Source organism: Canis aureus, chromosome 3 (genome assembly GCF_053574225.1).
Source record: "Canis aureus isolate CA01 chromosome 3, VMU_Caureus_v.1.0, whole genome shotgun sequence".
NCBI lineage: Eukaryota > Metazoa > Chordata > Mammalia > Carnivora > Canidae > Canis > Canis aureus.
The window spans coordinates 2,973,967-3,001,355 of NC_135613.1; the positions used below are offsets into that span (position 1 = coordinate 2,973,967).

The window sequence follows — 27,389 nt, forward strand, 5'->3', positions numbered from 1 at the left end:
ACACAAAACTACAAAACAAAAGGACAAAAAACAGCCTAATAGTCTCTACAGCTTTGCAAGTGCAAAGAAAAGAGACCTAGCCAAAAAGGAACTCAGCACATAACTGCCTGAATCATTTAAACTCCTTTCCTGGTAGGGGGTAGGGGTTGGGGGGATTAAATACCATTTTCTTCAAGCCTTTTAACAACAACAGAAACTGGCAGGAGACTTTTAAAATACTGCTGTGTTTCATCAAGTCTTTTTGACTACACCAGAGGATAAGGCTTATTTTTTTATTATTGATTATTTCCCTTATGTGTATAAGTATGTGTTTTAAAAACACAGGAAGCAAAAGAAGAACAGGTAATTAGGCAATATAACAACAAAACAACTTTTGATTTTACTTGGCTCACAACGGGATTAAATATATTTTGTAAGAAAAAGTGATTATATTACTTTAAAATGAATTGATCGTTGTGGCCTGAACTCTATAGCCTTTGGTTTTCTCCTTAGTCAACTGAACAATGAAAGATCTCGCAAGACCCCTTTTGACAACTCAATGCCTTGATTTCAAGATACAATTTGTTCTCTCTCTCATAAGACTAAACCCATCTCAAAAAAAAAAAAAAAAAAGACAAAACCCATCTCTATTTTCCAAAAGGCATTTTCTTTTGAAAGAAGCAGCATTAAATGCTGTATCTTCTCTCCAACTCCTAAATACTAAATTGCTAAATTCCTTTGTGTGTAGGGAATTCTAGGCCAATGCCAGAAATCTAACACACACACACATACCAACCATAAGCATATTCATTAAAGCAGTTTAAAACACAGTCCTTTCTTGATTCTCACTTTTCTCTAGAATCTAACCTCGCCGGAGCCAGCTATTCAGCTAAAGGTCAGCATATCTAGACTATTTGCCTTGGTCAGTCCCCAAGCTGAAGTTTGACTGCATTTGGGCTTCATCCCACTGGGACTGTGGGCTACCCAAGGCATATGATTAGTTTGTCACACTCGTATTTTGTGGTAATCACTGATCTCTGCATGTTTAGTTGTAAATACCTTGAGTAAGCTCATGCTGTGATATTCATTTGATAACATACCAGCACAATGCTGAAATTTAATAATGTTTGTAGCATGTTTTCCCATTCAGATGTGTATTGAAAGCCTAATGAAGCCTGTTGGAAGTTTGTTTGTTTTTGTCTTCTTAAACTTACTATGTCATCAGGAATGCTGGGCAGTTTTTTGTTTTTGTTTGTTTTTGCTTTTGTTGTTGTTTTATTTTTATTTATTTATTTATTTATTTTTATTTATTTTTATTTTTTTGAGGAAAAAAAACCCTCATCTGGTGATTAAGGACAGACGCAAAGCCATACAATAAAAAAAAAAAATTAATTCCATTAGATGTAATATTATGCCATGTAATGTTTCACCAGTGGTATTTTAACAGAGATTCATATTGAATTGCACTCTGGACAACTCAGAAATGTTGGTGACCATATGCTAAATTCTGCAAGGCACACTGTGAGGGGATCATATGCTTGTTAGGATATGCCAGGGCAATAGCCACAAATATGTTGAATGGCTTCATACACATACATGCTCTCAAGGTTCATTATATGTGGAAAATCAAAGACTGAAAGACTTCTGCATCCTCTCTTGCTCAAGTGGAAAGATTTTAGTTTAAGAATAAGGTACACACACAGCTTATACTTGAGTTACGTATAAAGTTTTTCAAGCATTTCTTTAGGAATCTTCAGAAAGATTGTCATCTCTGTTTCTTTCACATTTTGTCCATCTTTGGTTGGGACTCAAGTGTCATGAGAGGTAATTGCACCTGTTTATGCAGAGATCATCACCATCATCATCGATGTCAAGTCATGATTTACTTAATTTATGCCAGCTGATCTGGTAACTGAGCTATGTGCATGATGGTATTTAGTCACAGCTCCATTGTATTTCTATCCTCATTATGCAGATCAGAAGATCACTGCTTTGAGAGCTTAAATAGCTTCTTTAAGGTTACACAGCTAATAGATAGTGGAGACTGGCTTTTGATACTGACTTGATAGTATCGATTCTTGTCTATATCCCATGTAAATAAGTAAAGAGAATGCACATTTTGAGAAATTTTTTGGATAATATGGTAAAAGTTGAATAAGTCTATAATTTTACATCAGAATCATTAATCTTACTGAACTTCAAAATAAAATTGTATTTATCTTTTGTGTAAATCGAAGCCAAGACTTGAATGGCAACTCCATGATCAAACACATTATGAGAAAATGGCTTTCTCTTCCAGCATCCCTACTGTAGTCTTCTTGCCCTTACAACCCCAAAAAATTTTTGCAACTTGAGCCAGTAGATCCAGACTAGATGTGTCAGAGTACAGCAAAAAAGGCAAAGAAGGACACATGATCTTTTCTATCATCTATTATCTATCTATCTATCTATCTATCTATCTATCTATCTATCTATCATCTATCTATCTATCATCTAAAGAGAGAGAATGAGAGCATGAACTGAGAGGGGGAGAGGGAAAGGGAAAATAGGAGAACAGACTCCCCACTGAGCAGGGAGCCTAATATAGGGCTTGATCGCAGGACCCTGAGGTCATGACCTGAGCCAAAATCAAGAGTCTGACACTCAGCCGACTGAGCCACCCAGGCACTCTGATGCACCATCTTCTCTAATATCCTTGATTGCAATACCTCACAAAACTTCCAGTGATGGGGCACCTGAAGGCATAGTCAGTTGAGTGTCCAACTCATGTGATCTCAGGGTCATTAGATCAAGCTCCAAGTCAGGCTCCATGCTCACCATGCAGTCTGCTCAAGATTCTCTCCCTTTTCTTCTACCCCCTCTGGCACATCTCTCTCTCTCCCTCTCTTAAATAAATAGATAAATCTTAAAACAACAACAACGAAAAACTTTCAGTGATGTCTCTCTTGGTGGCACATGTCCTCATCTAGCTTCAAGAAATATTGAGGAAGGGCAGCCTGGGTAGCTCAGCGGTTTAGCTCCAGCTTCCGCCCAGGACATGATCCTGAAGACCTGAGATCAAGTCCCACATTGGGCTCCCTGCATGGAGCCTGCTTCTCCCTCTGCCTGTGTCTCTGCCTCTCTCTCTCTCTCTGTGTCTCTCATGAATAAATAAATAAAATCTAAAAAGAAGAAAGAAAGAAAGAAAGAAAGAAAGAAAGAAAGAGAGAGAGAGAGAGAGAGAGAGAGAGAGAGAGAGAGAGAGAAAGAAAGAAAGAAAGAAAGAAAGAAAGAAAGAAAGAAAGAAAGAAATATTGAGGAATATGCCCTATTATATGGGCAACGATTTTCCAAGCGGGGATGGCATGATTCTATAACTAAAAACAAAAGGGAAAATGGATATTGGAAACTGTCAGCAATAGATACCATAAAATCTAAATATTCCAAAAAATTCAAGTTTTTCATTTTTAAAAATAATTTAGAAAACATTAAAGTCGCTATATTAGGGATAATCTGGATGACCAGTTTATACACAAAAATATTTTCAAAAGATTTCAGGATTCATACTAGTTGCATTCCAACTTACAAAATTGTCAGTAACAGCTTTTCCTCACTGGCTTCTTAAAGCTTGGCCACCATAACGAATGACACAATAACTATCCCAACCAGGAAGTTCATGACCAGTCGACGGCTATAGCAGAAGCAAATGGTCATTGATGTTCTTTACTGCAGAAAGGCAACAGTACCTAAGCTGAAATTTGGGAAAAACTAGCCAAAATGTATAAGACCACACCAGATAGATGTCATCTTTGTATTTGGATTCAGAACCCATTTTGGGTAGCAAGACAACTCGCTTTGGCATGATTTATGATTCTTTGGATCATGCAAAGAAAAATGAACCCAAACATAGACTCAGAAGACATGGCCTATATGAGGGGAAAAAAAAAAAAAAAAAAAGAAGGCTCAAGAAAAAGTGAAAAGAACGCGAGAACAGAATGAAGACAGTCTGAGGGACAGCAAAAGCCAATGTAGGTAGTGGCAAAAAGTAAGCTGGAGATCTGACAACAGGAGTAAAGATTTTGCAGTGACTTTATCTGTAGAGATTGTACAGATTTTTCACAAGAGGATTGATAAATTAAGAACTTTGAAAAAAAGTCAGTCACAAAGAGCACCATTTCCATTGTTGGGAAGTAATGAAAGAATTGTGGCCATTCTACTGCATGAGTGATGTATACATGCCAAATGAAGGTCAAATTACCTCAATCCACACAGTAGGAACAACAGTTTGATATTAATTTGAATAGAGAAAAATGATCACAGGTTTGATTCCCCCCTTCTGCACAGCAGAACTGATGTTACAATTGTAAGACAAGCTGTGCCATGGCAATCACATGGCAAGCAGGGACTTTATTTCAGCAAAACAAGATCACCTGCCAAGCAAAATCCGTGCTTGTTTACTGTGATTTTTATCGATGTACATTTTTTTGTGTGTTTAGTGATAAACTTGTAAATTTATAGTTATTTAATAGCTTTATAGATCTTTTAACCAACTTTATGTTTATTGCATAAATAACCTTAGAGTAAAATTAATTTATATCCTCATGGGTTATGTTATTTTTTTCTTCCTTTTAAACAAGTTCATTTACACGTTATTCAAATTTCTAAAAACAAAGACAAGTAAAAAGTGCTCGGTAAATGTAAATAATCACTTGAAGTGGTAAATTCAAGTTTCCTTCCCAGTGTCTTCAAAAACAAACCCATTTACTCTACACGATGCTGTGTGATCTCCAGCCTGAGATTAATTGACACTTTTCTCTCTAATTCCCTCTTCTCAGCATCTGTCATTTCCTTCTGTGTCTCCTGTGTGCTTGTGTCATTGATCAGGAATGGTTTAATGCCAATATCTTGACTGCTCACTCTGAAACTTTGTAAAATGCAGAGGCCCTGAGAGCCCATTTGGGCATTTCATAAAAGGGTGATTGATGGATGGACGGGCAGCCCCCATGAACAAAAGCACTGGGCATGAGTGTAGATGTGGCTTTGCCCTGGACAGACTTTCCTCCAAGGAAAGGACTGAGCGGAACAGGGTATAAAAGTCAAGCCATTTTAATTTGTGGGTAATTGCCTTGCAGAACAGCACTGGTTTGGCTGAGCGTTTGCTGGGCTTACTTTATAATTCAACTTCTCCCTCTGGCCAATCCTGCTTGCTTTGCCTTCCTTTCACATGGAATGATTTGTAAGAAACATCCTGTGCCCCAAGCTGCATCTTATCATCTGCTTCCGGGAGCCCAAGCTGTGATCTTAAGGAACTACTTCCTTGCAGGTGCTAGCTTGCTGTTTTTTTTCTGCCACTCTTGGTTTGTTTCCTCTGATTCTCTAATAGTCCTTTCTACTACAGAGTGTGATATATTCCCATTTTACATCTAGGGATGGTGAAAATCAGAGAAATCCACTTACTTAATCAAAGTCACACAATTGATAACTTGTAAAGCTAGAATGAAGTCCAGACTTCAATAGCCTAGCACTCATTATTTTATTCATTAGAAAATGCTCAAAGATGATTTAATGAGTATTTAATTTATGCCAGACACTGTGCTAGCTTTTGGGTAGGTAAATAATGAGAGTGGAAATATGTACTCCCCTTTGTCACCTCTACGAGACATATAGTCTAGTGGGGAAAACAGACATTTCCCAGATAATAAAACTTCAAGAAATTACAACCTGTATCTAAGAAGAGACATATATGGTCAGCATAATCTGTAAAAGAGAAATTTAACTTCAGGGTATTATACAGGGCTTCTAATGAAAAAAATAACATTTCGTCTGATATCTCAAGGACTTATCTAGGAAAATAAGAAAGGAAAGAATATTTAAGACAAAAAAATATGATGGACAAAGTCCCTGTGACAGAAGTAGTATAGTTAAAAAAAGAAAGAAGAAGAAAAGAAAAGAAAAGAAAAGAAAAGAAAAGAAAAGAAAAGAAAAGAAAAGAGAAGAGGATCTCTGAAACTGGAATACAGAGAAGAGATAAAGTGATCTGAAATGAGACCAGAGAGACATATATGAAGGATAAGGAAGCCTAAGGTAAGAGGTTTTGTCTTTATTATGTGAATAACGATAAGGGACACCTGGGAGGCTCAGCGGTTGAGCATCTGCCTTTGGCCCAGGGCATGACCCCAGGGTCCTGGGATCAGTCCCACATCAGGCTCTCTGCAGGGAGCCTGCTTATCCTCTGCCTGTGTCTCTGCCTCTCTCTCTGCGTCTCTCATGAATAAGTAGGTAAAATCTTTTTAAAATTTTAAATAAATCAAAAAACAATAATGATAAGATATCCAACCATTTCAAACAGCTAGATTCACGTTTTGAAGTCCTCACTTTTCTTCAGGACGAAGCAGAGCCATTGGAAAGGGTGGGAATAAATAGAAGAGGTAGTCTGGGAGGTCCAAGCCAGAGATGTCATGAGCTTAAGATGGAGAGAGCAGATGGAGGGAACAGCCAAAGGAGTCAACACTAAGGACCTGGGATCTGTCATGCCATATATGAAATGTGACATTTGAAAGTTATCAATATGCCATTGGGTGATTTTAGTGACATTTTAGTTGAGCAGAGCAAAAATTCCATTGCAGTAGACAAACAGGACTAGAAGGGGAAAGCTAATAGAGCTTCATGCAAAGCCTAAAGAGACAGGAGACCGTAATCCAGACAAACAATCAGTCTTAGGGAGGTGCTCTACCCCTCATTCTTCTTGGTCCACAATAAAAATATGTTCATATATCCAGACAGCACGTGGGATTCTTAAAGTTTCCTTCTTTTTCAGAATCGAGGCTGTCTATTTGATAAACGATCTTCTAATATGTGAATGTGAAGTCTGTTCCTGATACTCTTTTTCCCATCTTTGGCCACTAACTTAGAAGTAGCCTGATCCATCTTACTGAATAGATAATTGCCTTGGTGTGAAATTAGCCTCTCCCCCCAGAGCCGTCCTTAAAGGGATGAAACAGCATGCTTGTAGATCCCCTCGATGGATATTAATAATTCTTGTTTCCTCTACATTACTTAGGAATTTATCCATCAGGCTCATCAAAGTGCTGGCATTTTCAAGTATTTTAAAGATTGTTTGTTCTTATAAATTAGGTTTTATTTCATTAAGGCACATAAGGAGCTGGCTAAAAGCCTTTCATTTTCAAAGCAGCACTCACCCTTACACTCGCATAAGGAGTCTTGAGAGCTACAAGATAGGGCTCATAGAGATAAATCAACCTTTCACCCAATAAATATGGCACTTTGCTCTCAAGAGGAGAACTTGATCATTTTTCACTTCCTTCTTGTCTCTTTCTGTTCTGGTCTTTCCTCCACAGAGAGCCAGATTTATCTTTTCAAATCATTCTAATCATGGCAGGCTCATCCTTGAAATCCTAGAATGGTTGTCTACTTCCTACAGAACGGAGTAAACATTTTAGCTCGGCACGTGAGGCTCTTCAAAATCTGGTTCCAAAGCTATGCTTTCAGGGTCATCTTCTGACATAACCTCTACTCCCCAGGCACACTATGCTCTCCTTCCAGAACTGCTCATGGGCTCCCAGCAAAATACGCCAACGCCGACTTCCTTGGTTTTGCATTTGCTGTCCCTCCCATCTGGAATCCCCTCACTTTTATCCTCTGCTGGAAAATACTTGCTCACAATTTAAGACCTGTTTCGAATGTCACCTTCCCCAAAGAGCCTTCTGAATACCCAAACAGTTACTCCTTTTTCTCCTATTTCAAAGAAGATTTGTAAATATTTCCATCACCTCCATCATGATATTTTGTGACGGCCTCTTTACTTGTCTTCCTAAAGTGCTTTTTTGGTGGGTTCTAGAACTTGAGGAAGATACAATAGATACGTATTGAGATTCTACTTTTGTTGTTTGTTTGCTTGTTTTTAACAAGGATGTAATGGAATCTTAATGCACGCAAAGTGGCAGCACAGAGCTGGACATACGTGGCTTTCTCATTGTAGCTTTTGTTCCCAGTCACGTCACCCAAAGGATAAACATCCCATAAATCCATGGGATTTATGGACAGAGACACTTAAAATATAGGAAAACTTGCATGAACCTACACAAACACTCTCAATACTTAATATACCTCAAATTAAGAAGTACATAAACCTCCTGGACTTTCCAGTGTTTGAACTACATGCAGTGTAATAGCAGGAAAGCAGAGAACGCCCGGAGAGAAGTGCTGGAACAGTGTAGAAGTTAATAGCCTTAACATGGCCTTAACATATGAAAGATCTGGTTTTGAGTGCCATGGCTCTCACAGATTAGCCCCTTGATTTTTGGGGTAAGTTACTTAAATCTTCTAATCTGGCAAAGACATGGTTGAAATGACTGTACCATTGGGCAGCAGGGGATCTGGGAAAGAAAATATATCACAAAGAGGCTAATTATGAGAGGAATATTATGCTCAAGAGAGCAAAGGAGCAGCATACAATTCTGTATCATAGTTTCTAATTTCCTAAGAATAAGGACTGAAACTAAAAGGATCTATCTAGGCTGGCTCTTTCTTCTCAGAAGCTTTGCAAAAACAACTCAAGATCATTTCCAGAGTGGCAAATTGTTCTCTGATATAAATGAAGGAAAGCTACTATTTGGCAAAATTTTCAAAAAGGTTTGCTGTGTTTAAACCTCCAGGGTCTAAACTAGGACGTAGCATATACATAACAACAGGATCCTTAAGAGCTGAGAATTGCCTTCTCCCTTACGAGAAGTCCTAAAGTAGCCCAGAGAATATGGGATTGTATAGGGTCTAAGGACCTTGATACGATTCATCAGCTGGTTGGTCAACTGTCAATATGTTCAAATTGGATTCTAGATTATGATGGTGGGAGACAGGGAAGGGCTTCGGGATTAGAGTTTAGTGTGTTTCCCAAGTCACACTGTTATTATTATCCTTTTAAAAAATATATTTTATTTTTCTTTTATTTGAGAGAGAGAGATAGAGAGAGAGAGAGAGAGAACACACCACAGAAGCAGGGGGAGGGGCAGAGGCAGAAGCAGAGGGAGAAGCAAACTTCCACTGAGCTGGGTTTGACACGGGGTTCATCCCAGGACCCTGAGATCATGACCTGAGCCAAAGTCAGAGGCTTGATTGTGGAACCCTCCAGACGCCCCACACTGTGACTATCATTCTCGGTGGCAGAGTGCTTCTCCCAGGAAACCCAAGCCAAGCCTCCAGTAAGTGAAGCAAGAGGCTCTTATCTCAGCTCTCTTGAACTCTCCCATCGCGCTCCTCCTGAATCCCACACACAGAGGACCCCTTGGCTTCACTCTCTGACCAGCCGTGCTCCTCAGAACAGACCTTGGAAGTGTCCAGTGTGTCGGGAGAAGCAAGGATTTCAGAGTCGAAGAGATTAGGATTGCAGTCCTGCCACCATCACCCAAACACGTTTACTTTACATGAATATCGTTTTCTCTCTAAAATCTAGGGTCTTCTTTACAGAATGTGAAGAGGAAGGACTTTCCTTTAATTACAGAATTGTTAAAATAACTGAATAATCACAATGGTAAGAGTTGGCGTATATTGAACGTTTACTGGGCGTCAAGAACTGTTTAAAGTATTTTCCATGTAATATCTACTCAATCCTTCCAGAAACTCTAGGAGGTAGGCGCTTTATTAGCTCTTGCTCCCTTTTTGTCTACATTACCAGACCTTCCTGTCTTTCTCGTTCTTTAGAGAACACCATAAGGTAGCATGGTTAGTGTTGGGTAAAGTCAGGGTTCAGGGCCATTCACCCCCAGATGCCTCGCTGTTAGCCAGCAGCTTCTACGCCCATACTGAGTGGCACATACACAAAGCCCAGCACCTAGGATATCCTCAGTAGGTGAAAATCCTCTCAAAATCCATTTTATGCCAAATAAAATCTGGCAAATAACAATAATAACTGTTATGTCATTATTGACTTAATATCAAACAGGAACATATTTAAATATCATAGTTCAGTGTTTCAAAAAATTACTCAGGATGATGAAATTATATTGATGTTGAAATTGTGTTAACTGTATGGAAGTCTTACATTTTTATTCCCTTTTTCCATCTTGAAAACAATCAATTCCCCGCCCCCCCCAGAGGTAAGCTAAGTCACAAAAGTAAGAAATCCACAATATACCATATGACAAAATATAGTTAGTATTTTTCAATCCTCAATGTATTTAGCCTCTCAACAGTCTCTGATAGAGGTGACTATTAGTTTCGGCCTTTTGTATGCTACATGTTTCTGGTCTTCCTCCTGGATCCCCACCTTCTCCATCCCTGGTTCCTTTCCAGATCATCTCCTCACATACATCACTTAATGTCCCCCTTTCACATCCGCCCCTTCAGTTTCTCTCTTTACAGCTCTTATTCATCAAATAGCATCTGCACACCCACTGATGACTGCAGCCCACACTGCTTCTCTGAGATCTAAACTCATACGTAGAGTCAGAATCGCCCAGTTCTCCCTTCAATATGGTGGACTGAACTCATTGGCAGGGTGCACGGAGCCCGAAACAGCACCACTTGAACGCGTGGGGCTGGAGATATAAAGAAAGGTTTGGTAGGACAGTGCACGTGGTGAGCGACTCTACTTCAGTGTAAGCTGGAGAACCTGAACTGTCCTCTCCTCTCCTTTCCTTTCGTCTCCTCATGTCTCTTCTCATCTCTCCTCATCTCCTCTCACCTCCTCTCCTCTTTCCTTTTCCTATTCCCTTCTCTTCTCTAATTACGATGACTCCACCTTATCTTTTCTTACCTCCATTGCTTCAGATAAGCCAGAAATTAGTCATCTGCAGGCCACCTGCTATTTTTCTACATATATTTCTTCTCCTTCTTTTGGGGGATGAGGGCAGGCAAACAGTCCTAAGTCCTAAAACTATTTTGACACCTTTCTATTCCCCTTAGGTAATTTTGAGATTAAATAATTTATTACCATTGCTAAAATGAACACATATACTTGATACTCAACTTTATGCAGAACTTTAAAAAACTAGTTTTAATACAGTATCACAATTTACACAGGTATTTTGTCAAAAGACCAGTGTTCCTTGTATTAACTTCCGCAGCCTCTACTGTGGGCACAAAAACTTGTTTTAAATATCTTCAGAGTGTAGGAATACAACAATTAAAGGATGAATTGGTCACCCATTCCCACCTCTTTTCTTGACTTATCATACTTTACCCCATTCACTCCCAAACTCACCCCGAGCTTCAGCCAGCCTGATTTGTCCTTGTAGAAAGGTTATTTACTTCTAATCATAATTCAAGCTGAGTTACAAGAAATCTTTTCTTTTCTCATTTTTAATATTCAGCCCTTCCAATTCAATTTTATTTTATTTTTTGACATTTATTTACTTGCTGTAGAGAGAGAGATAACAAGCAGGGGGAGAGAGAAAACCCAGCTGACTCCCCACTGAGTGTGGAGCCCAATGCAGGGCTTGACCTCATGACCCCGGGATCCTGACCAGAGCTGAAATGGAGATTCTGATGCTCAACCAACCGAGCCACTCAGGCACCCCTCCAAGACAATTTTAAAGATATCTAATTTTCATGAACAAAATCTTTCTTGACATTTTTGTCCCTCCAGAGCAGTGGATCGTTACATCCCACTTCCTCCCACCACTCTACCCCAGAACCTATTCATTTCATTGCTGAGACTTCCAGCTGAGATCAGAACTGGATGTGATATTTGTTTTCATCTTTATAACTCAAACTAGATCATTCAACATAAAAGCATCTTACAGAGAGCTCAGTACAGTCTTGCTCTAGTTGTTCCAGGGGAGATGGATTTCACCTGATAGGCCAGGCACATGCCTATACTTAGGAGCTTGAGTCATTCACTGCTGTCATCGGGAAGAGCACTTCCTTCACATTTGCCGAATCATAGGCTTGCTGTGCAATGCTTCAAAGCAGCTGATAGTTCCTTGCGACCATTAGTATTAAGAATAAGGGTAAGTGGCAGGGATAGGTACAGTTGGAAGAGATAGACTTAGGAATCTGTCACAAAAGCTTTGGGCACCTGGGTGGCTCAGTGGTTGAGCATCCGCCTTCGGCTCAGGTCATGATCCTGGGGTCCTGGGATTGAATCCCATGTCAGGCTCCCTGCATGGAACCTGCCTCTCCCTCTGCCTGTGTCTCTGCCTCTCTCTCTGCATCCCTCATGAATAAATAAATAAAATATTAAAAAAAAAAAAAAAAGCTTTGGGGATGAGCTGGAGGTGGGGGAGGCTCATATATGTGACAAACTCAAATGTCTAGAAAACCAGCTGATGATCATCAGTGGAAGGGAAAGGAAATCACTAACTATGACTTGAATCACGTCTACTGCAGGTGTCTTTCTTACAAAAGGCGTGATCCCAAGCCAATTATATTGAAATGACTACTTAATAATACCAGATGGGTTTATAGTTATTTTTTTCCACCCTTTTCAAAGAACATCACCACATAAAAACACAATATGCTCCTTTCCATGAAGTTACGCAGTGATTTTCGTATCATAGGTACCACTTAATGTTATACAGCTAATGAGAAAATTAAGCTCTGGCTGCAGTGCCACATGTTCCTTTGTTCCTAATGAACACTGGCATTAGTGCGCAATTAACAATGACACATATAATCATATGAGCCTTTGCTCTGATTCCAACCTAGTATGGCTGGACCATGAGGAGACCTCCCTGTGTGATCAGATCAAAGCTCCTATGCAGTGTGTCTTTTCAGAGCAGGGAGGAGACAAATTAATCAGATCTATCTAATTTTAAGTAGCATGGTTGGAGAACCATTGGGGAAAAGTCACGGCAGGGGCATGGAAAGAGCCAGACTCTAAACAGGTTCATGTCACTAAAGAGGCAAAGTTTCACGCCCAGCAGTATCTGTTTGCAGTTTTCTGCTTTCTAATTTTTCTCGCAGATATTTAAAATTAAATTAGCACTTCTCTTTTTTAATAAGAGATATAAAAAGCAGTCTTTGGTCATGATGCATAGCACATTAGCTACAATTACATCAATATATCTTTCTCTGCCTCTTTATGCAGTTTTTGATTTTTTTTTTCTTTCCAACCTCCTTTGGGGAGCTCTCAGGGAGCAGCTTTTGCTAATAATTAATAATGGGAGGATTCTCCTGAGGAAATCGTTTGGAATCGTTATGCTCTTCTAATAAATCGTCATTTTAGAATTCTAATCAGCAAAATTTGGATTCCAAATGTTTGGTAATTACAGTGGCCCATTGCATCTGGATTGATTAAAATGTAAATGTAACTGATTCTGTCTTCAAAAGTCGATATAGCGCAATGCATATACATTCATGTAGAACAGGATTCATGCACTTGGGAACCTTAAGGGAGGGCTGATATTGAGATAATAAAAGCATATCTTTCAATCTCTGCATAAATGGGCTTCTTACATTCAATTGCACTTTATTGTTTCATTAGTTTCTGCTGCAGGTACTTCAAACACCTAGACTCTCTCAACAATGTCACACAACCCACAGTCAAATCGTATCAACGTTTATCTGCCTGAAATATGTTATAGTTGCAATGACACCGCCATCCAAGGACCTCTCACTATTGTACCAGTGCTTAGTAAAGGAACCCCACCCAAGCAGCCCTTCATGAAAGTTGGAAGCAGAACAAACGGACAATAACCAGCTATAAAAAACCAGGACAGTTCATGAATGGCGCACCAAAATCAAGGACGGGATAACTATCAGAAAATCTGCGTCTTGTTTTAGTTAAGAATAATGTCATTTCAAAAAAAAAAAAAAAAAAAAGAATAGTGTCTTTTCCAGTCTGTTATTCCTTGTAGGTTCCCATATAGTACCAATTGCAAACTTTAAAACTTTATTTCCAAACATCATTTCATGGACTCCGAGAAGCAGTTTACTTTACAGCTCTCTTTGGGATAAGTAAGGGATGCTAGCACTTTGTCAAATCTATTTGCATGTTAGCAAGACCCAGGGGATTTATTGTGTTTATTTGTTTTTATCAATGCTCAAGCCCAACCCATAGAGATTCTGATTTAACTAGTGGTTGGAGCACTGGCATCTATGCTCTAAAAAGTCCACAAATGATGCTATTTTGCAGACAGGTGGAAAGAACTACTTTTAAGCAAAGGGATTAATCCACTCTGTTTCCAGATGTACCCAAGTGGGCGTGAGGCTAGGCTGAACAGGGATGAGTTCTTTACTTCTGGAACAATGTGGGACAGTGCTAAAATCAAATCCCATCCACCCATCCATGTATCTGTTGAGCAAAAATTAATTGGATACATACCGTGTGCCCAGCACTGTTCTAGATAACGTAGCAGTGATCCAAGTCGACAAGGCTCTTATCTTCAGAGAGCTCACCATCTGCTGGGGAAGACAGAAAGGAAACTAGTCAACAAACCAACCAAGGAATCAGTAAGCCGAATCATCTGCAGAAAGTGGAAGGAACAGGTTCATGAACATGAAGAACAGACTGTGGGGATGCTTTGGAGAAGAGAATCGGGAGGTAGCAGGAAGGCTTTGGGGCTACCTGAGTGATGGACAGGAGCCTTCAAGCTGAGGTCTGACGGGAAGCTTCCCTACTGAGGCCCAGTAACCAAACAGACCTGAAATGAGATCTGGCTTAAGGCATTGGAGGAAGAGCTTCGGAGATTAGTGAGGCTGGAGGGACAGATGGGGCCGAGCAGAAGCCACAGGCATTTGGCAAAGACTTTTCAGCCATGGGGAAGTGTCTGAATCTTGTACTAGTTTTTCATGAGAAATGGCTTGGGGTTTGGTTACGTAGGAGAGGACATCGTGATAACTTTGAGCAGAGGCGAGTGAAAGAGGCCGCAAAGGGTGGATCATACGTCTCAGTAACAACAGAGTAAGGGATGGTTGTGCTCTTAAGAGTTTGTGTCTGAGCTTCAGGGATTTGGTTTTGGTTGCTGTTATTTTACAACATAATCAGAAAATCATCATTTTTCCTGCCCTATTCCCTCTTAATAGTTCTTTGAGAGACAAAAGCATAAGAGGGAATCCCAAATTTTGCATTCCAAGTAATCAGTCCCTTTTCTGAGTTCTTAATATAACTGCTTCCAGCAAGAAAATAACTCTTCTGTCTCTACCCCACACACTTTGCAATTTTGTCCTTCCGTATTTTAAGAGGATCAAAATTAGGATCAAAATCAAATTTTTCCATCCTGAAACAGTCAGGAAATGGCTAGGGAGATGAGGAATGAAAGGAAAGTGGTCATCGCAGGGTCGAAGAAGGTGGACAGGGATGTAGGCACCCTCGCTGTGGCTCCCCCGCTGATGGGCACTCTGCATCAGGGACCCACGTAACACTCAGCCCGGAGAGGTACGTCTATTCTCATTTCACGACCCGGAAGCTACCAGGAGCATATGCAGCGTTTGCACCCAGAACCCAGCTTCCTTTTTCTCCAAAATCGATGCTACTAACCAGTTTACCACACTTCACGTGCCACTTGTTTCTTTCTATAGTTCGATGATATGAAAGTGCCTCTGGGGGAGAGTAGACCGACAAGTCCTCTTGCAGACTTTTCACTTCTCTCCTCTCCCAGGACACAGGGATCATCTCAGTCCACAGAATCAGGGAGCGATTGTGATATATCTAAAAGGGATAGTGGGACCTGCCGCCTTCCTTTCTACAAGCAAGGAAACTGAGTCACACACACACACCTTGCTAAAGGCAGAATCAAATCTAGAAATCAAATCTCCCCCAGTCTTAAGATAATGCTTTGTTTGTTTGTTTGTTTGTTAACAAACTACGTTACCAGGTTGCCTTTGGCTCTCCTGGAGATGATTGATGCTTCAGCTCAACATATGCCAACCCAAGGATTGTCAGGACCATGATGGTCTCCATCCATAACCTTGAAATTGGTTTCCTGATGCCACATTGGAATCAGCAACACTCACACCACCTGCCAACCTTTGATGTACGGAGAAGATGCGGATTCTCTACACTCTGGAACAAGGATCTGAGCTATCCCAGGGCTCCAGATCATTCCATGTTTAACCAGATAGTCTGGGGAACTATAATCTCGGTCCTTCTTTCATCCATAATACTTACATCAGTCTTTTTCAGAGTTATGCTTTCTTCACATTGGTTTCCTGACCTGAAATGCCCTTCTCACTTCTTTTTGAGAGAGGACTGCAAAGCAAGCCCATTACTCCAGGCCTCTCTCCTTACTTGATGTCTCATTTTGCAAGACAAAGGCAACTGATAATTTCTATAATATGGTCCACCTCACTCCACTTCCCTGTCATTCATTCACTTATCAAAACATCTGTTCAGAGCCTTTTGTATGTTAAGCACAGGGTTAGGAGTTTGGAATACTAAGAGGTGTTAAGATACAATCACTGCCCTCAGGAGCTAAATCCAGTGGAAAGATTAATAAATTAATAGACAATTACAAAGAATGTGAAAATCCTCTGGAAATCTCTAAGGACACGTTCACAGTTAGATGAAGCCTATAAATATTTAAATCTGTATATCATGTTGAAGCAATTTATATTAAATTTCTCTTCTGTGTTGAGATGATGTCGTTGTATGTGACACTACTTTATATATCACTTATTTTTGGCAACCTATCTAATAAGAATTTGCAATGCATTATTTAAGTATTATTACTTAACATGTCATATATTTATCCCTCGTGTCCTGAGTGAATCTTTAAGGAGAGACATTATGTCATGTATACGTGAGTGTGTGTGCATATCTTTTAAAAGCAATTTCTAAAATAAATACTGATGTAAGTGTCAATATTTTTTTATGTTTTTATTTGAAAGTACATCACCTAATGCATCATGCTGTACATAAAACTGCATATTTAATAAACTTTAACAATGTTCCAACAACAATCTGAACCACTTAGAGTTCACAAAATTGATTCTCATCCTGCCGTAACTTCAATGCAGCTGGTATTAATAGCTACAGATTTTATTTTCTCTCTTTAAAAAGTATATCTACAGTACCGATAAATCCATTAGTTAAACTGCATTATCTTAGGATCCTATCTCTATTATATTTCAAAACCAGTATGGCTTAAAATGTAATCTCCAATCCCCTGCCAAAAGCGTCAATCACAATTTAGCAACCAAACTACAACGTGAATATAGGGATACATGATTATTTTGTTGGAAAACGTCTTGTGTGCAAAAGCAGTATTATAAGAGGGAAAAAAAAAAAGTGCCTTATTTTTCTCTTAGTCTAAAATACTTGAAAACACTTGACAGTTGATTGGAGAGCTTTCCCACACCAAGTTCTCCCATTTTTGTTTTATTTGCCATCCTTGTGTACCATGGATGCTTGAAGTAACTGCTCACCTGTATCTGCCAGGATAGCCCTCCATAATGGCTGTAGTGACAGCCTATGCTTAAGGCCCTCTGTTTGAGGATATATCGTCCCACCCTTGTCCCTTTACCCATGAATTCTATCTCCTGCCCCTGGATGAAGAGTCTTTGTGGGAACTATCAAAGAGCACCAGAGAACTATTGAAAATTCAACCTTCCACAGTTAACAGTGACTCTAGACATATATTAATTCATCAAGACAGTGACTGGTAGTGACATCATTCAGTGATGCTAATATGGAGGACATGTAATATAGCATGATCATAAATTCTTTTGCCAAAAACGGGGTGGAGCATTCCAAAATAAAAACAATAGGCAAGTACTCTGCCTACGAAGTTCTCAAGCTCATGGACTAAATGCATCTGTTTTCTGTCCCAAGCCGTGATGAATTCTATCTCTTGCTGGATTAATGTAATGTTTTGGGCCTTCTTTGCGACACTCAACATGCTGTCTACTGACTCCCCCCTATACTTCCACTGCCCCCGTGGAGTATGTTTTCACGTCTCTCACTTATACACATACACATACACACACTGACTTCAGCCTCATCTATGTTCCCGATTTTTACTTTATTAATGACAGATCAACATGAGCTTACTCAACAATGCAGACTGAAAAAAGGGGCAGAGGAAAAACAAGAACTCTGCACTTACCTGAAAATGATGTACCTGGGAGATTTTCCTTAGGAAAAGAGTAAATTTTGCACTGCACTTTTACAAAGTCCTTCAGGATATGGACCTAGTTAAGTTATCTAGCCACTGCCCCAAAAGGTCTTTTTTTGCACTGTGCCCTCTACACACATTAAACAGCATATTGTACAGAAAGAACTGTGTTTTCATGTTGCTCTACCCACCTACAAAGCCATTTCTCTTTCTCCTTTTGATTAGTCCCTTTTCTTCCATTAGTTATCAGCTTAGATATTGCCTCTACTAAATCATTCCCTGTAATCTCTTTAGGTTTTAGATATTCCTCCTCTGAGAACCCAGATACTTGAATGCTTACTCTATTGTTGTCCTTACCAACTAAACATAATTGCCTTCCTCTCTCACTAGACTGTGAGCTTTCTGAGATAAGAACTATGAATTATTCACTTCATAATCTCTAGTACTGAACTCTACTGGCCAATTTTATATGTTGAAGGATCATTAAAAAAAAATCCCAAATCAAGATCTGTGATTTACCTAAACAGCTATAGATACAACAAATTTCATCAATTACGAAAAAGAAAGACATCTAGGATTTTACTTAGGAGCTATTTAGTCCTATTTCAGAAACATGTGAACAGATTTCTTGATTTTCAATTATTATGATGTTAGAAAAAGGGAAAAAGATTTCAAAAACAGGGATCCCTGGGTGGCGCAGCGGTTTGGCGCCTGCCTTTGGCCCAGGGCGTGATCCTGGAGACCCAGGATCGAATCCCACGTCAGGCTCCCGGTGCATGGAGCCTGCTTCTCCCTCTGCCTGTGTCTCTGCCTCTCTCTCTCTCTCTCTCTGTGACTATCATAAATAAATAAAATTAAAAAAAAAAAAAAAGATTAAGATTTCAAAAACAGAAACACTGGGCTCAAGAGCAAGACAAGATATGACACAAACTGGTCATAAAGAAGGAGACAAAAAAAAAAAAAAAAAAAAAAGAAGGAGACAGAACAAAACCAATCCAAAACAAACAAATAAGTAAGCTAACAAAGACTTCCTGTCAAAAAAAAAAAAAACTTTTTTTTAAAGGAATCACAAGTAAATTCAATGTCTACTTCTTCATATAGAGTTAAATAGTGTAGGGAAAAACTGGTCATCATGCCTGTTAGATTCTCAGGTTTTGAACTTACTACAGGATAACATAATTAGTTGTCATAACTATGAATGAAATATTTTAAAATAACTTTATTAGTAGTATTTATCTTTCATCTAATGGCAGCAAAATTCCAAGAAAATAGGCATTTCTGTTCTATGCAGTTTTAAGATTAAATGGACAGAAATTAGTGATTTGCCCAAGGCCACTAACCAAGTCTTTATTCTGCTCTTGTAAAGCGTAAGAAAGCATGGAATTGATATACATTTTAGATATATTTTTCACCAGAAATAGGAAAGCATATTATTTTAATGCTAACAAACAAATGATTATTTGTTCCACATAGTCACCTTGAAAAGCAATCAATTAATTAATGTATATTCTTATAATTCTTATAAAATGTATCATAAAATAGGTACATTCTTCATTTAATATCACCCTAATTGACATTACCTATTTAATTATGTTAAAATTCTTGAATTATGAAGGAAAAGGTACTGGACTTTGATTCATTCTTATTTAGAGTCTGCCTCTAACTACTGGGGGGTGAAGGGTGGGGGTTGGTAAGTGTTCACTTCCCCTGACTCATGGTCTCCATCTTCTCCCCATTTTCATTGTGATAACCTTCTGAAAATGAAGTATATGTCCAGTCTAGTGCTGGACATAGCATTGACTTGATGGATGTAACATATCACCACATCTTGTGATTAAAATAAGAAGATGAAACTAGATCACCCTGCAAAATTCAAGATTCAAAATGAGAAGAGCCATGTTATATCTAATTAATCACTGTGGGGGCAAGTGATTCCATTCTAGCTCATGGTCACAAATTAATAGAAAAGTCTCTCACTTAAGAGAAATATTCTGAAAGTTGGTTGCAATATTCTATGTAATATTACTTGGAGCTTAAAATACAACTTTTCATTGAAATGTCACAAAAGGGTTAAGGATGAAGTGGTATAAAACAATATTTCCAACCATTTCAACTTCATTTTTGGCACTGCCTTCTGAACCTTGCACATTTTATTTCTTTCCTATATTGAGTGACTTTTCAAGTGGTCCTGCCGTGAGCCAGTAGAATTACTAAGAGGTTTCTGATTTCATAGCTATTTTTTATTATATTTGGAAGCTGGTCTTAAGTAGAGCTAAAACTCCAGGGCCACTATTTTAGAGTAGTAAAGATTGACATCTAAATTATGATGTAAGAAAAGTATAAGGCCATAGATTTCATTGAATGTAGAAAGAAGTAAAAAAATGGATTTGTCTCTGAAAACGTTGGCTATTTGACATCTTTGAGAAATTTTCAAGCATATTAAATTCTAAATCTCAGCAATGAAATTGTGATAGACATTTGGCTTACATCTATTACTCTTAGTTAATTCCCAGTTAAAGTTCCTTAAATCTACCTTTAAATGTCTCTCTCTTCTCCTGGGGAAAATATGCCCACATAGGATTTAAGAGTCTAAAGTACATGTTTAGGGATTAGCAATGGTCAATGGTAAGACATAATGCAAAAACAATTTATTGCAAAAAAAAAAAAAAACTAACAAAACAAAACAAGAGAGAGAGAAAGAGATTGAACGCATCTGGCATTCTTTGATTCAATCCCAGATTTCATACACAGAAACAGGAACTTTATACTCTACTCAAATGTAAGTAAAATAGTATGAGTTAGATGTTCCATTCCACATGTGAATGAAGCCAAAGGAAATTAGGATACATGCCTAAGGTTATTTGGGTAGAAAGCAGCATTCCCTGTGCCTAGAATGAGTTTCTTCCAATTCTTTCTCCTAATGGGTTCTTTTTATTTATCCTTAGAAATAGAATTTAAATAATACTTCTTAGGATAGCCATCCATAGCCAGCACCATTCAGTATGACATAGATGTCTAACCTCTACATCTTCGTAATACCTTGTATGTTGATCTTAGAATTTATAAAATATAATGATAATAATATCTTCATTTCTTAATTTAACCCACTGACAACAACACCACTGAAGGCAGGAACGATGCCTTACTACATATGATAAAACAAATACCCACCTTAAATGAATGACACATATTAAGCATTTAGGGAACAATTATTGCATAAAGTAGCATAGCTAGAACCAGACATAGGTCCATGTAACTTTTAAGGCCATGCATTTCAGGGGGCAAGGCAAAAATTATAATCTGGGCTATTACTCTGCAAAATAAAAGCAATAAGCTCTGATGAATTGGGTATCCACACAGCGGGTGGCTTTGTCTGGAGTTAGAGTTCTATGTGGTTATGTCACCAATCAGCTCTTCATCCTAAGGCAATATCCATATTTAGTCTAAAAGACAAATATAGAAAATTATTTTTTAAAACCCTAGATATCATACCAGTTTCACTGAACATTATAGGGCAGGGAAGAAAAAGAGACAGACCGACTCCCTACTGACTGAAACTGAGCCAAGAAAGTGAGAAAGCAAGAAAATAAATATCTTCCCACATAATGACCCAAAGTAGATCTTTCAAATATCACCTCCAACTTGATTCTTATTTTTGGAAGACAGGTAGTGTTAGAATGTTGCTTTGAACTCTACACATATCAAAGCTAAATCAAAACACATGATATAAACACTATCACACCCTGCACTGTATTCAGGTTGCTTCCATTTGTAACATCAGCCATTATTACCAACACTATTTAAGAGCGCAGAATGGTGTCGCAGAATCCCAATGATAACAGCGTCAAAATATAAAGACAAATACAATTTCAAAGTATTCCAGGGTGTGCAAGAATCGGGTCATGAATAAGGTCGTACTGCCTAAAGTTTGCTCTGATTAGTTGTGGGCTGGTAGGAGAGTAGACACACACGCAGATGTCAGACGAACACTTAGCAAACATTCCAATCCACAACTGCTGGTTCAGCCCAGGTGTTCAACAACCCAGGTATTCTTCTACGTTGCCATCCTGATTTCTTGAAGTTACGATGCTACACTGTTTTCCTTGTATGAGTGTGCATGAAGTTTTTGGATATTGGGAGGGGAGGGGAATAGAGAATGGCTAATTACTACCCTGGCCATAAATCCCACCCATAATATGGTATTTACACCATCAAAGATGTATGGAAACTCACCAGGCTCAACATGAGGATGTTTCACACCCAAATACCATGGAATAAAGCTGAAACTGAAAACCGAGTCACCAATCTCCATGGGATAGCAGCACTGATGTCGTGACTCACAGACTCTTTCTGCTTGTCACTTTCAACAGAATTGTCTTATGAAATGACAAGATTCTAAGGGACACAGAATTGTCTTGATTAATGTGGCGAACTACTGCAATCACCAACACAGTGTGAACATACTGAACTGTGGCACAGATAGCTATTGTTGAAGATGGTAGTGGTGGTGGCCATGCTGTTGCCAGGTTTAATTTTGTCTGCTTAGAAAGTCTAACGTCTTCAAGTCTGGTGCTATTTTGGTAGCAGTAAGAAAAAAGGGCTGTAAGTTTCTATATTTCTTAATTTTCTATTGAAATAGGGTTGGAACAATAATGTTCTTCTATTTTTCCCCAACTCAGGGGTCATGGGACACACAGACACACACGCATGCATACACATACCCCTTACCATTCATGGACAGGGTCATTTTCTGCGCTTATTCTTTTGTTAAGTTCAATCTTTAGCCAATGATAACACTTTCCAGGTGCTTTTGCCTAATATTAGATATTGGGATGAATGATTGAAATCGTGCCCATTAAAGAAGCATAGATTACATAATGCTTCATAGTTTCTGGTAATGTTAATTTATTACTAATTTTAGAGACCCCTTTTCTTCTGTTAGCTATCATAATAGCCTAGCATTACCATTCACCCTTGCCTGGAACATTCCAAGTTTTTATCTTTATCCCTGAATAGTTATTAATGCTCATCAGTACTAAAACTTTTCACTCTCAAAAGTGTCATGGTTTTGGGCAGCCCAGGTGGCTCAGCAGTTGAGCACCTGCCTTCGGTTCAGGGCGTGGTCCTGGAGACCCGGGATCGAGTCCCATGCGGGCTCCCTGCATGGAGCCTGCTTCTCTCTCCCTCTGCCTGTGTCTCTGCACCTCTCTCTCTCTCTCTCTCTCTATGTGGGTCTCTCATGAATGAATGAATGAATAAATAAATAAATAAATAAAGTGTCATGGTTTTGTCATCCTAAATCCTAAGCATTCTTTACTGTAACTATTGTTAAGCATTCAATTATATTGTTACGGTGCCACTAAATATACTTAAAATTATGACCTTTACTAAGTAAACCCAATACCAACCCAGATTAGAGATGAGACACAATGCAGAGACAAGAGTGGTTTCAGAGACAAATAAAGGTATCCTTTCCCAAGTATTTATCTGGCGTATGAAAGACAAAATATCCGTCAGGTTATTTGTAAGTTTTCTTTCTTCGGGATCAGCCCTGTTAGTAGTATCTCTCTCTGTTTCTATCATCCCAATTGTAGTATACATTCTCAGACATCATTATCCTAATGTATCATAGAGATGATAGCTCTATCTTCTAAGCCTGGCAGTTGGCAATGTGGCTTGTTATGCATTCAGAAATATTTGGAATGTGAAATTAAACAAAAGAAGCATGTAGATATCAAACGACTACATGTAAAAATGTCTTTGGCACTTTGTTTGCAATTAAAATAATTCTAAATATACCTAGCACACTTTTGCATCCAATTAAAAAAAAAAAAGAAAAGAAATGTAATTGGTAGAATTTTATTGCCCATGATTAGGTATTCATTTAGTTTTTTACCCCCTGAGAGTCTACAATTGCAAATAGTTTCCATATATTGTCACAGTTCATAAAATACACCCTTTCGTTTAACATATTAGAGCTTTGGCAAACAGTTAAAAAATAACTGATGCATTTTTGTCATCTGTTTTGTTTGTTTTTTAAACCATTCCTCTCTAAAAATATAGATCCAACCATATACACAGACTTTTTTGTGGTCGGTATCAAACTTCCATTTAACCAAGAGTTAGTCTCTTTGTGTTGATTAAAATATCCTTTTATTCTTGAAACGTTGGCAAAATGAACTAGAGCTGAGATGCGTCTATAAACTGTAAAATCTCTGGCACAATCTATCAGTTAAGCAGTTTATTATTTTATAATGAAAAGACACTATCACTAATGGGTCAAACATGCTCTCATTCTCATGTTATTTTCTCATTTTTTGTGATGGTAAATAGAGTGTTGTTATCTTTGGACAGGATGACAGCTTCAGGCAGGAGATACAACCCTAGGGACTAGCACTTTAATTTAAAAAGCCAAGAGGAAAAAAAAGCACCGGAGGAAATCAGACAAGGCGAGGCTGGAAACAAAAGCTGCATTTCACAATCAGAGGTTGGACAAGGAGCCCCTGCTAATCTCAAGTCTGCTCCAGAGGTGGTACTTTTAATAGCAAAAATAGAGGAAATAGAGACAAATGGCAGACGACTCTATGGTGAGGACTTGAAGACACACATTCAGCATAGGATGACCCCCAGGATATTACTTTCTGGAACAGGTTATCTATGGGAGAGGCATCAAGTGTTCTGACACACTCTGAGTATGAGAAACCACTTTCTTTTTACTTCCATTAAGGGAAGGTGTGTTTATAAAGTAAAGGCAGTAGCGTGTCTTCCATTCCTCTGTCAATAAACCAGCCTTTCTGGGCATCTACTAAATGGTAAACGCAGATGGAAGACAGTGAAGCACAGAGACAGAAAGTAATGTTCTAATTCTGGTTGCAAGAACAGATCATTCCGGGACCAACAAAGTATTCAGGTGCCTGAGATATTACTGTTGGACCATGAACTCTTTAAAGCATATATATGGTCATTAGGGGATCCCTGCCGCCTGGGTGCCCAGCACAAGCTTGGTGGTTCTCACACGTATTTCTTGAATGGAGTCATCCCAAGGTATGAGAATGAAAAACCTGGAGTGTTCTAGGAGTATACAGAAGGTGCCTAATGACATTATTCAAAGACGGTGACTCTTAGCTTAGTGTTAAAGGAGTAAACATTAACTAAATGGAGGTGCCTGGGTGGCACAGTTGGTTAAGAGGCCGACCCTTGGTTTCAGCTCAGGTCGTGATCTTGGGGTCACGAGATGGAACCCCACCTTGGGCTCTGCACTCAGCGTGGAGTCTGCTTGGGATTCTCTCTCTCCATCTCCCTCTGCCCTCATTCTCGAACACATACATAAACCTTAAAACAACAACAAAAACGAGGATGTTGACTAAATGTCGGAGACGTGATCTGGTCCCAACAGAGACAAAGCAATATGTCTAGTTCTGTGAGGCTTGTTCTATGGCTCTGTGTGTATGAAACAGAGCTAGGGGAAAATAACAAATGAAGAGGAGGAGGAGGGGGGAGAGGAGGACTCTGGTGGTGGTAGTGACGATGACGATGTTAAAAAAATTCTTGACATTTAAAATTTCTATTGGTTTCAATGACTATGTTAAACTGTTTATGAAGTTACCAACTGCTCATTAATCTTCATAAAAATCCAATAAAGGAAATGTAATTCCCAGGACAAATTGTCAGTATTTCTAAAAGCCTAGAGGAGAACTTCAATATAGTTACCTGGGTTAAATAAAATAGCATCTTTCAACTTTGGGGGAAGAAATTAGATCAATGCAATATGGAAATTCTGGTTATCTATCTCATGGCAATTACATGTTCTGAATGATATATGCACATATTTTTGAAAAAAAACTAAGAGTGGAGAAAAATGGATATTGATTTAAAATACAGTTCATGCAAAATAAAATAATAAAATAAAATAAAATAAAATACAGTTCATGTGCTGGACAAAAATAAAAATGAGTTTGTTAAAAGGGAATGAAAAAGATCTTTTGTGGTGAAACCTTTGCAAAATGCGAATTCTTTATAAAGCTTTAACTTTCTAAAATCCCAAAACTTTAAATGACTTAAGAGGCCTCATAGGTGAAGTTGATTCTGGACTCCAAGATTTTAGCATCCAGGTCTTCTCTCTGCTAAATTGGACCTCTAGCATCTATGATCTTTTTTCTCCAAGTTCTTAAATTAATTGCTTATGTGCAGCTCATTGTTTATGAGCTAGTCAGATAAGTTAATTTTTAGTTAATATCTGAAACAAGGAGGCCATCTCCATGTGTGCTATCTCTTCTTACTACAAATTAGCAAAGTAACAGAGAACCCCTGACAAATATTCAATACTCAATATCGTGACTTAGAAATCCTGCTCCGCCTTCTACCCCCCTCCCTTGGCTACCATTGATTGTTCCGTACTGCAGTCCAGCTCTTACTACGGTGGAGGATTTGCCCTGCAACTCGACTACCTTTGATTCATTGCTTCTCAGGAATGCAACGTCAGCTAATGTGGCTTGCAAATTACTTTAATTAAAAATATTTAATATTTGGAGGGGTTTACAGAAAAGATAAGCAGATGGTACAAAGATGTAACAGGAAAGTTGAGTGAACAGTACAAAAAGTACTGTCTGGTAAACTTCCACACACTTGACCCCATTACTGATCTCTTACATGAGTGTGATACAGTAGGTAAAACTGATGAGCCCATGTCAACACAGTATTATTAACTGAAGGGCTTACATAGGGATTCATTCTTCGTGTTGTGCCTTCTATCAGGTCTCTGTCTCTAGCTCACCTTCTACCTACGTATTTAAATATAAAATGATATTATCCATTAATATAGGATTCCTCATCCCCCTAAAATTCCACCTGTGCTCCACCTATTTATCCCTAATTTCCACCAAACCCCAGAAACCAATGATCTTTTCGTTGCCTATGGTTTTGCCTTTTCCAAAATGTCCTGTAGTTAGAATCATACATTATGGTATTTTATACAAGTTTATTTTTTACTTATCAATGTTTATTTAAGGTTTCTTCATGTCATCATGGTTTGAGAACTCATTTCTTTTTATTATCGAATAACATTCCATTATCTGGATGTGCCACAGTATCTTTATCTGATCACCCATTTAAGAATAACTTGACTACTCACAGTTTGGGGTAATTATGAATAAAGCAGCTATAAATATATGTATACAGGCTTTCTGTGGACAGAAGTTTTCAATTCATTTGGGTAAATACAAAAGAGCATAGTGCTCTATTTGCTTTTGGTTTTATTTGCTCTTCATTTTGTTTGATCTTAAGGTGTGAGCCAGACTATTCATTTGAGAGTCTTCCTTCCTTCCTTCCTTCCTTCCTTCCTTCCTTCCTTCCTTCATTTATCTATTTTTTAAGATTTTATTTATTTATTCATAACAGACACAGAGAGAGGCAGAGACACAG

General features: G+C 38.5%; 1 long non-coding RNA gene across 1 annotated transcript; it reads left to right on the forward strand.

Moving 5' to 3' along the window:
* The first annotated feature begins 10,435 nt into the window (after window positions 1-10,435).
* LOC144304783 (uncharacterized) lies at window positions 10,436-16,717 on the forward strand. The gene is made up of 2 exons (XR_013371752.1): window positions 10,436-10,571; window positions 13,400-16,717. It is a non-coding gene; the product is annotated as an uncharacterized LOC144304783 (long non-coding RNA).
* Window positions 16,718-27,389: the final 10,672 nt, after the last annotated feature.